We start from the raw sequence: 12,216 nt of genomic DNA on the forward strand, positions 1-12,216 counted from the left end.
CAAGGAAAGTGAAATGGAATATTCAAGCGTTCAAAGAAAAAGCCCACCAGCCTATAACCTATCTCCAGCAAAATTATCCTTCAAAAATGAAGACTTCTTTGATGGGCTGGTGGTTAAGACCCCGTGCTTCCACTGCAGGGGGCACAGGTTCGATCCCTGGTTGGAGAACTAAGATCCCACAGGCAGCAGGGTGAACCCCCTCCCAAAATGAAAGAGAAACAAAAACTTTCTCAGACAAATGAAAATGGAAGGAATTCATCCCAGACCGGCCTTGCAAAAAAAAAAAAAAAAAAAGTTAAAAGAAGGAAAAAAATATATAAGTCAAAAACTTGAACTGACATTTTCTTTAAAAAAGGAAAAGTACAAAGGTAAAACAAAATATTTTATTTTTCTTATTCTTAATTAGACTGACGGATAAATGTTTATTTAAAGTAAAGATACTAATAACATATTTGTGTTAATAGCTTATGAATAAGTGAAATTAATGCCAACAAGTTTAAAAGATATAGGAGGGAGAAACTGGAAATACTCTGCTATAAGGTACTTTTACTACATGTGACAAAGTATGTTATCTGAACACGAACTTAAATGAGTTATAAATGGAAATTCCAAACTCTAGGGGAACCCCCCAAATTTTTTTAAAGCATAATTGATATGCCTAAGAAAGGAGAGAAAATGGAACCATTAAAAAGGCTCAGTTAAGGGGCTTCCGTGGTAGCTCAGTGGTAAAGAATCCACCTGCCACCTCAGGAGACACAGGTTCAATCCCCCATCTGGGGAGATCCCACACACCGCCAAGCAACTAAGCCCAGAAGCCACAACTGCTCAAGTCCAGGTGCCCTGGAGCCCGTGCTCCCAAACAAGAGAAACCACCACAAAGAGAAGCCTGCACACAGCATCCAGAGAGTAGCCCCTGCTTGCTGCAACTAGAGAAAAGCCCACGCAGCAACAAAGACGCAGCACAGTTGAGAATAAAGGTAAACAAATAAAAATGCTTTTTAAAAAGGCTCAGTTAAAGCCAGAGAAGGCAGAAAAAGAGGGGAAGAAAACAGAAACAGACCAAGGACAAAGAAGAAAAACAGTTACAAATATTGGTAGATATTAATCCAGCTCTATCAATAACCACTTTAAATATGAATAATCTAAATACACCAATTAAAGAGCAGATTAAAGAAACAAGGCCCAACTGTTTGATATCAACAAAAAACAAAGGAATAGAGAAAGATATATTGTGCTAACACGCATCAAAAAAAAAAAAGCTAAATACCTTTACTAATTTCAGACAAAGCAGACTTCAGAGCAAGGAAAATTATCAGGGATAAAGACAGACATTACATAATGGTAAAGGGATCAATTCTTCAGAAGGATACAATAATCCTGATTGTGTATGTACCTACCAACAGGACATCAAAATGCCTAAAATGGAGAAACACACAAGTCTGCTATTGTAGTTGGAGAGTTCAGCACCACTCTTTGAGTAACTGATAGACAAAGCATACAGAAGATCAGCAGGGATAGTTGACATGAACGGCACTGTCAATCGACTTGATCCAATTGACATTTCTAGAATATGCCAACAACAGAGTACACACATTGCAAGCTCACATGAAACACTCACCAAAACAGACCACATTCAAGACCATAAAACACACCTTAACACATTTTAAAGAATGGAAGTCATAAATGTTTCATCTCGTGCCACAGTGGCATTAAACAAGAAATCAACAATAGAAAGATAGCTGGAAATTCCAAAAATACTTAGAGATTAAACAACACACGAATCTAAATAACACAGGGGTCAAGTAAGAAGTCTTAAGAGACACTTTTAAATACTTTTAACTAAATGAAAATAAAAATACAACTTCCAAATGTTGTGGGATGCAGTGAAAGTAATGCTTAGAGAGAAATACACAGCATTAAATGCAAGCATCACAAAAGAAATATCTAACATGTACATGTACAGCTGAGGCCTTTGCTGTCCACCTGAAACTATCATAGCATTGTTAATCACCTATATCCCAACACAGAATAAAAAGCTTAAAACATGCATATAAATTATTTAATTAAAAAAATTTTTAAAGAAACACCTAAAATCAATAATCTAAGCATTCATCTTAGGAAGCTTGAGAAAGAAGAGCAATTTAAGCCTAAAACAAGCACAAGAAAATAAATAACAAATTAGAGCAGAACTCAATGGAATCAAAAACAGGAAAACAGTAGAGACAATCAGCAACATGAAAGCTGGTTCTTTAGAAAGATCAATAAAATTAATAAACCCTCTAGCAAAGCTAACCAAGAAAAGATGACAGAAGACACAGACTACTAATATCAGAAATGAAGAGAGTTAATCACAACTGGTCCGTGGGCATTAAAAGAATAAGGATAATAAAGGAATACTAAAAAAAACTCTGTATCCACAGATATGACAACTTAGATAAAACGGAGCAATTTCTTGAAAGACACGTCTACCAAAATTCACACAAGGAGAATGTTTTGTTGTTTTCGTCGCTGAGTTGTGTCCAAGTCTTTGCGACCCCATGAACTGTAGCCCACCAGGCTCCTCTGTCCATGCTAAGAACAAGATCACCTAAACAGGCCTATTTTTATTTGCCAGTTATATCTCAAATCAAGTTGAAGAAATGAAATGTCTATTCTATAGACATACCCATTGAAGAAACTGAATCAATAATTAATGATCCTCCAAAAAATAAAGCACCAGACCCAGAGGATTTCACTGTTGAATTCTATCAAACATGTAAGGAAGAAATGACACCGATTCTGTATGGTCTCTTCCAGAAAATGGAAGCAGAGGAAATATGTCCTAATTCATCTACGAGGCCAGGATCATCCTAACTCTAAAATCAAATAAAAACATTATAAGAATGGAAAACAACAGAATATGTCTCATGAAACTAAATCATAAAATATCATCTAATTGAATCCAATAATACATAAAAGAGTGATATACCAAGTGCGTGAGTGCTCACTCACTTCAGTCGTGTCCAACTCTTTGCGACCCATAGACTGTAGCACGCCAGGCTCCTCTGTCCACAGGCTTCTCCAGGCATGAATACTGGAGTGGTTTTCCATGCCCCTCCTCCAGGGGATCTTCCCGACCCAGGGATCAAACCCGCATCTCCTGTGTCTCCTGCACTGAAGGAAGACTCTTTACGCTTGAGCCACCGGAAGCCCATGATCAAGTGGTGTTTACTCTCGGTATGTAATACTGGTTCAGCTAATTGAAATCAACCGAAATTGAAAATCAATTAATGTAATCCATCACATCAACAGGGTAAAGAAGAAAAATCACATGACCACATTAAATAATGCAGAAAAAGCATTTGAAAAAATCCAATACTCATTGTGATTTTTTAAAATTCTCAACAAACTAGGAATAGAGAGGCGCTTCAACTTGTTATGTGCATTTACCAAAAAAATTAAAAAAAAGCAGTTAACATCATACTTAAGAGTGAGAAACTAATGCCTTCTCCCTAAGATTAAGAACTAGGCAAGAATTTTCCTCTCACTACACTATTCAACATCACACTGGCAGTTTCAGCTATTGCACTAAGAAAAGGAAAGTAAAATGTATATATAGACTGTGAAGGAAGAAATAAAACTGTCCTTATTCACAGTTAACATGATTATCTATAATATATAAAGAAAACCCCAAAGAATTCACACACACACACATACACACACACACACACACACACACACACACACACCTGGAACTATAAATAAGTATAGCAAGGTCAAAGGATACAATTTTAAAATACAAGTCATTTGCTTTCCTTATGAAAGCATAAACAATTGAAATTTTTTAATCTGGATGAGCATGTGTTAACCTTTAATATTCATTTTTATTTATTTGTGTGGGTGTGCACTCTCTGATTCTGAGACCCCATGGACTGTAACCCACAAGGCTCCCCTGTCCATGGAATTTTCCAGGAAAGAAGACTGGAGCTGGTTGCCAACTCCTTCTCCAGGGGGTCTTCTCAACCAAGGGATCAAATCCAAATCTCTTGTGTCTCCTGCACTGACAGGCAGGTTCCTTACCAGCTGAGCCACCAGGAAGCCTAGGATTTACTGATTCACTTGGCTGTACTGTCTCAGTTATGGCACACAGGATCTTCCACCTCCACGTGGCATGTGGGTTCTTTTAGTCGTGGCATGTGGTTCTAGTTCCCTGACCAGGGATAGAATCTGGGCCCCCTGCATGGGCAGTGCAGTCTCAGCCACTGGACCACCAGGGAAGTCCCAGCGATTGGAACTTGAAGTTAAAAACAACATCATTTACAATGGCACCAAAAAGTGAAATACTTAGGCATAAATCTAACAAAACATATTCAGGATCTATACATGCAGAAAACTATAGAACTCTGATGAAGAGATCAAAGGATATCTAAATAAATGGTGGATATTCTCTGTTAAACAATGACTTATAATTACTCAGTATTTGGGGATGTTCAGTTCAGCTCAGTCGCTCAGTCATGTCCGACTCTTCGCAACCCCATGGACCACAGCACACCAGGCTTTCTGTCCATCACCAACACCCAGAATTTACTCAAACTCATCTCCATTGAGTCAATGATGCCATCCAACCATCTCATCCTCTGTCATCCCCTTCTCCTCCTGCCTTCAATCCTTCCTAGCATCAGGGTCTTTTCCAATAAGTCAGCTCTTGGCATCAGGTGGCCAAAGTACTGGAGTTCCAGCTTCAGCATCAGTCCTTCCAGTGAACACTCAGGACTGATCTCCTTTAGGATGGACTGGTTGTTAATTCTTCCCAACTTTATCTACTGAATCTACACAATCCAAATCAAAATCCTAGCAAGCTACTTTGTAGATACTAAAAAAAGGATTCTAAAGTGTACAGAATCTCCACAGAGGCTTTTCCTCTCCTGAAATGCCCTCGGCACACGGCGAGTACAAAATGACCACAGGGGCTTCCCCAAGAAACCGTAGGCAGTTAGCAGTCCAGTAAGGGCTCATAAATATTCTACATCTAATTATAACAGATGGAATTATGGGGAGACATAAACAACACAACTTGCTGTTATATAACTTGTAACTGTCAATCAGCCTTGAGCATATGCTCATGTGCATTCCCTTTCCTTGACTGGTGGTGGATGCAAGCCCTGCTTTGCACTGACCATGACCATTGGAGGAGACTGGATACATAAAAGGGGGAAGCCAGAAGAGAGGGCGAAGAAGGATGAGGAAGATCCCGTCAGGACTAATAGGATCTGTTCGCTTGAGCTGAACGGAGCTGTAACTCATCTGTTATCCTGCACGTTGTGGTCCACTGTGCCGAGCGTTTGTGCAACGAGATAAAAACCAAGGAAGAGAAACAAACCAATCTGCCGATAACAAGATCATCAAAAATAAGGCAAGTCTGAGAAACTCTCACAACCAAGAAGATACTCAGGAGACATGAAAAATAGGTGGTACAAGATCCTGGAATAGGAAGAGACACTGGGTAAAAGCTAATGATGTCTGAATGAACCACAGTCATTAGTTAATAATGATGTAAAAATATTGTCTCGTTAATTACAACAGAATAAAAGAGGAAAGTGAGTAACCTCAAACTTACTCATTCTAGACTAATAGAAATTATCCACTCTGATTGAAAAGAAATGAGTTCTTCAGGAACCCATGGGGTGATTATCAAAAGGCCAAATCATAAGTGTAACTGAAGTCACAAAAAGAGAAGGAAGACAAAATGAGGAAGAAAAAATAAAGAAAAAATGCCCAAGATTTTCCAAATGCAGTGAAAGGCCAAATAATTAATGATTCAAGATGCTCAGCAGACCACAGGCAGAATGAAAAAATGCGGACGGAGGCTCAAACACTTGATAGCTGAATTGCTGAAAACCAAAAACAGAGGAGAAAAATCACAAAAGACCAGAAGAGAACACAGTTACATACAATAGAACAACAATTCAAATGATCACTGGTTTCTCATCAGAAAATATGGAGATGAGAAGACAGTAGAATAACACTTTCAAAATGCTGAAAGAAAAAACTTCCAACTCAGAACTCAGATACAAATCCAAATAAAATATTCTTTTATATCATAGGTGAAATAAGAACATTTTCAGACCAAAGAAAACTAAGAGAATTCATACTTTACACACCTGCACTGCAAGAGATCCTAAAAGATCCGAAAAGAAGCTCTTCAGGCTGAAGGGAAATGATACAAAATGGAAACTCAGATCTTCAGGAAGAAATAAAGAGCCTCAAGAAACTGCACATTTGTTGTTGTCCAGTCGCTAAATCATGTCCGACTCTCTGCAACCCCACGGACTGTAGCACACCCGACTCCTCTGTCCTCCACTATTTCCCAGAGTTTGCTCAAATTCATGTTCATTGAGTCAGTGATGACATCTAACCATCTCATCCTCTGTCGTCTCCTTCACCTTTTGCCTTCAATCTTTCCCAGCATCAGGGTCTTTGCCAGTAAGCTCTTCACATCACATGGCCAAAGTACTGAAGTTTCAGCCTCAGCATCACTCCTTCCAATGAATATTCAGGGATGATTTCCTTTAGGATGGACTGGTTTGATCTCCTTGCAGTCCAAGACACTCTCAAGAGTCTTCTTCAACACCACAGTTCAAAAGCATCAATTCTTCAGTGCTTAGCTTTATGGTCCAACTCTCACATCCATACACTGGGAAAACCAGAGCTTTGACTAGACGGACCTTTGTTGGCAAAGTGATGTCTCTGCTTTTTAATACCTGTCTAGGTTTGTCATAGCTTTCCTTTCAAAGAGCACGTGTCTTTTAATTTCACGGCTGCAGTCACCATCTGCAGTGATTTAGAAGCCCAAGAAAAGAAGACCTGTCACTGCTTCTACTTTTTCCCCTTCTATTTGCCATGAAGTGAAAGGACCAGATGCCATGACCCTGGTTTTTTAATGTTGAGTTTTAAGCCAGCTTTTCACTCTACTCTTTCACCCTCATCAAGAGGTTCTTTAGTTCCTCTTTACTTTCTGCCATTAGAGAAATTTTACCAAAAAATGATACATATTTACCAGAAATGATACCTGTTTAGTAAATGTTTTTTAAATCCTTTGATTATTTTAGAAGTAGATACGACTTTTAAAAGCAAATCCTACTTTCTTGTGGGGTTTACAACATGTGCTGACATATTACATGCAAAAACTATAACACAAAGGATGGGGTGGTGATGGTGGACATATATGGTTGCAAGATTTCTACGTAGTAAATGATGTGATAAACTATTTATTCTAAGTAAACTGTGAAAAGTTAAGAATATACTTTACCACATAGAGCAACTATTAAATATTTTAAAATATAAGAAGGTATAACTAAAAATGCCAACAGACAAAATAAATCTCCAAAAGATGTTCAAATTATCCAAAAGAAGCCAGCAAAGAGAATCAGAGGGCCCCAAAACAAAGGTGACAATCAGAAAACAAATAATAAAATGAGAGACATAAATGTACTAAATGTAAAATTAAAAAGCAGAAACTGTCAGAATGATAGTAAAGCAAGAACCAACTACAATTGGTTATTCTTTAAATAATTGGATATTCTTTAAATACAAAGACAGAGTGGTTGAAAGCAAATGGATGTGAAGAGAAAGACATGGAAAATCTAGCAATTATAAGAAGGCTAGAATCATTATAATAATATCAGATAAAAGAGACCTTAAGACCAAGGGTTTTACTAGCAATAATTAGGACCAGTTCATAGAGATAAAAGGATTAATTTATTAGGAAGACATAACAAACATAAATGTATGTTCATATAATAATACAACTTCAAATATATAAATCTAAAGATGACAGAATCAAAACAAGTAGACAACTCTTCAATCATCATTAGATATTTTAAGTCCAGTCTCTCAGTAACTGATAGAATAATGCTGTTCTTCAGTTGCTAAGTCATGTCCAACTCTTTGTGACCCCATGGACTGCAGCATGCCTGGCTTCCTGTCCTTCACTATCTCCTAGAATTTGCTCAACTCATGTCCAGTTCATACATAAATGACATAGCTGATTTGAATGGTACTATCAACCACCTTGACCTAACTAATATTTATGGATTACTACATCCAGCCACTACAGAGTTTACATTTTTTTCAAGCGCATTCACTAAGGTAAACCATATGCTGAACTATCAAATGAGGTTCAATAAATTTAAAAGGACCAAAATCAGAGAATGACAACAATAGAATTAAACCCAATAAGAAACAATATCTAGGAAACCCCCAAATATTTTGGAATTAAATAACACATTTCTAAATAATCAACAGATCAAAGAATCACAAGAACTGCATGATAATGAAAATACATCAACATCTACAAGATGTCACAAAACAGTCCCTAGAGGAAAATGTATAGCTTTAAATGCTTAAAAAGAAAAGAAGACAAGAATATAATCAAGGACCTAATGTTACACTCTAACAGGTTAAAAAAGTGAAAAGTGAAGTGAAGTGGAAGGAAAGCAATAATAAAGGGCAGAAATTAACCAAATAGAAAACGCTAGAGAAAATTAACAAGTCAAAAGTTGGGTCTTTAACAAAAGCGAGACTGACCACATCAAAGAGAGAGGATACAAATTACCAACACTAGAAAGAGGACTTCCCTAGTGATTCAGAGGTTAAGAATCCGCCTTCCAATGCAAGGGATGCAGGTTCAGCCCCCAGTCAGGAAACTAACTCCCCCCATGCCTCAGGGCAACTAGGCCCACACACAACCAGAGAGTCTGTGCCACAGATCCTGAGCCCACACACCACCACGAGAGAAAGCAGCCCACACACTGCAACGAGGACCTCGAGTGCCACAACTAAGACCCAACACAGCCAAATTAATCCATTAATAATAAAAGAGATTATCACCAGACAGCTTTATTACCAACAAGCTCAACAACTTAGACGAATTGGGCGAACTCCTTGAAAAATGAAACTTATCAATATTAACGCAGAATGAAATAGAACATCTAAATACTCCACTCTTTACTCCAGGCCCAGATGTTTTCATTGGTGAATTATATTGATGGCAAGAGTAAGCATAGACATTTTAGGAATCAGTGAACTAAAATGGACCGGAATGGGTGAATTTAATGCAGATGACCATTGTATCTACCACTGTGGGCAAAAATCCCTTAGAAGAAATGGAGTAGCCCTCATAGTCAACAAAAGAGTCCGAAATGCAGTACTTGGGTGCAATCTCAAAAACGACAGAATGCTCTCTGTTCGTTTCCAAGGCAAACCATTCAATATCACAGTAATCCAAGTCTACGCCTCACCCACTAGTGCCAAAGAAGCTGAAGCTGAATGGTTCTATGAGGAACTACAAGACCTTCTAGACCTAAGATCAAAAAAAAAAAAAGATGTCCTTTTCATCATAGGGGACTGGAACGCAAAAGTAGGAAGTCAAGAGATACCTGGAGTCACAGGCAAGTTTGGCCTTGGAGTACAAAATGAAGCAGGGCAAAGGCTAACAGAGTTTTGCCAAGAGAACACACTGATCATAACAAACATCCTCTTCCAACAGAACAAGAGAAGACTTTACATGTGGACATCACCAGATGGTCAATACTGAAATCAGACTGATTATATTCTTTGCAGCCAAAGATGGAGAAGCTCTATACAGTCAGCAAAAACAAGACCAGGAGCTGACTTAAATTGAAGAAAGTAGGGAAAAACCACTAGACCATTCAGGTATGACCTAAATCAAATCCCTTATGATTATACAGTGGAAGTGAGAAATAGATTCAAGGGATTAGATCTGCTAGACAGTGCCTGAAGAACTATGGACAGAGGTTCTTGACATTGTACAGGAGGCAGTGATCAAGACCATCCCCCAAGAAAAAGAAATGCCAGTTGTCTGAGGAGGTCTTACAAATATCTGAGAAAAGAAGAGAAGCTAAAGGCAAAGGAGAAAAGGAAAGATATACCCATCTGAATGCAGAGTTCCAAAGAATAGCAAGGAGAGATAAGAAAGCCTTCCTCAGTGATCAGTGCAAAGAAATAGAGGAAAACAATAGAATGGGAAAGACTACAGATCTCTTCAAGAAAATTAGAAATACCAAAGGAACATTTCATGCACATGAGCACAATAAAGGACAGAAACGATATGGACCTAACAGAGGCAGAAGATATTAAGAAAAGGTGGTAAGAATACACAGAAGAACTATACAAAAAATATCTTCATGACCCAGATAACCATGATGGCATGATCATTCACCTAGAGCCAGACATTTTGGAATGTGAAGTCAAGTTGGCCTTAGGAAGCATCACTACGAACAAAGCTAGTGGAGGTGATGGAATTCCAGTTGAGCTCTTTAAATCCTGAAAGATGATGCTGTGAAAGTACTGCACTCAATATGCCAACAAATTTGGAAAACTCAGCAGTGGCCACAGGACTGGAAAAAGTTAGTTTTCATTCCAATTACAAAGAAGGGCAATGCCAAAGAACGTTCAAACTACCACACAACTGGACTCATCTCACAGGCTTGCAAAGTAATGCTCAAAATTCTCCAAGCCAGGCTTCAACAGTACGTGAATTTCCAGATGTTCAAGCGGGATTTAGAAATGGCAGAGGAACCAGAGACCAAATTGCCAACATCTGCTGGATCATAGAAAAACCAAGAGAGTTCCAGAAAAACATCTACTTCTGCTTTATTAACTGCACTAAAGCCTTTGACTGTGTGAATCACAACAAACTGTGGAAAATACTTACAGAGATGGGAATACCAGACCATGTCACCTGCCTCCTGAGAAACCTGTATGCAGGACAGGAAGCAACAGTTAGAACCAGACGTGCAACTATTGACTGGTTCCAAATTAGGAAAGGAATACATTAAGGCTGTATATTGTAACCCTGCTTATTTAACCTATATGCAGAGTACATTATGCAAAATGCCAGACTGGATGAAGCACAAGCTAGAATCAAGATTGCCAGGAGAAATATCAATAACTCCAGATATGCAAATGACACCACCCTTATGCCAGAAAGCGAAGAAGAACTAAAGAGCCTCTTGATGAAAGTGAAAGAGGAGAGTGAAAAAACTGGCTTAAAACTCAACATTCAAAAAACGAAGATGATGGCATTCTGTCCCAACATTTCATGGCAAATAGATGGGGAAACAATGGAAACTGTGACAGACTTTATTTTCTTGGGCTCCAAAATCACTGCAGATGATGACTGCAGCCATGAAATTAAAAGACACTTGCTCCTTGGAAGAAAAGCTATGAGACACCTAGACAGCATACTAAAAAGCAGAGACATTACTTTGCTGACAAAGGTCCATCTAGTCAAAGCTGTGTTTTTTCCAGCAGTCATGTATGGATGTGAGAGTTAGACTATAAAGAAAGCTTAGTGCTGAAGAATTGATGCTTTTGAACTGTGGTGTTGGAGAAGACTCTTGAGAGTCCCTTGGACCGCGAGGAGATCCAACCAGTCCATCCTAAAGGAAATCAGTCCTGAATATTCATTGGAAGGACTGATGCTGAAGCTGAAGCTCCAATACTTTGGCCACCTGATGTGAAGAACCAACTCATTGGAAAAGACTCTGATGTTGGGAAAGATTGAAGGCAGGAGGAGAAGGGGGCGACAGAGGATGAGATGGTTGGATGGCATCACCAACTTGATGGACATGAGTTTGAGCAAGCTCCAGGAGTTGGTGACGGACAGGGAAGCCCGGCATGCTTCAGTCCATGGGGTCGCAAAGAGTCAGACACGACCATGCGATTAAACGGAACTGATCAAACATTGAAAGGATAAGTACCAAATTTATACAAACTCTTTCGTAAAATAGAGGATAAAGGGAACACTTATTGTTGCCAGGGGGCAGGGTGGCATGATCTTATACGAAACCCTCATGAAGACATTGCAAAACAAGAAAGAAAATTACAAACCAGTGTCTCTCATGAAGGGCCCCCAGGTGGCGCCAGTGGTAAAGAAACTGCCTGCCAATGCAGGCGATATAAGAGATGGGGGGTTCAATCCCTGTGTTGAGAAGATCCTCTGGAGAAGGAAATGGCAACCCACTCCAGTATTCTTGCCTGGAGAATCCCATGAACAGAGCAACCTGGTGGGCTACGGTCCACGGGGTCACAAAAAGTCGGACAAAACTCAAGTGACTTAGCATGTACGCACATGTCTCATGAATACATAAACACAAAAATTCTTAAGATAATAGCAAATAGAATCAAACAATATATAAAGTAGGCCTTGGAGGT

Source organism: Bos indicus, chromosome 21 (assembly GCF_029378745.1).
Source record: "Bos indicus isolate NIAB-ARS_2022 breed Sahiwal x Tharparkar chromosome 21, NIAB-ARS_B.indTharparkar_mat_pri_1.0, whole genome shotgun sequence".
NCBI classification, from domain to species: Eukaryota; Metazoa; Chordata; class Mammalia; order Artiodactyla; family Bovidae; genus Bos; species Bos indicus.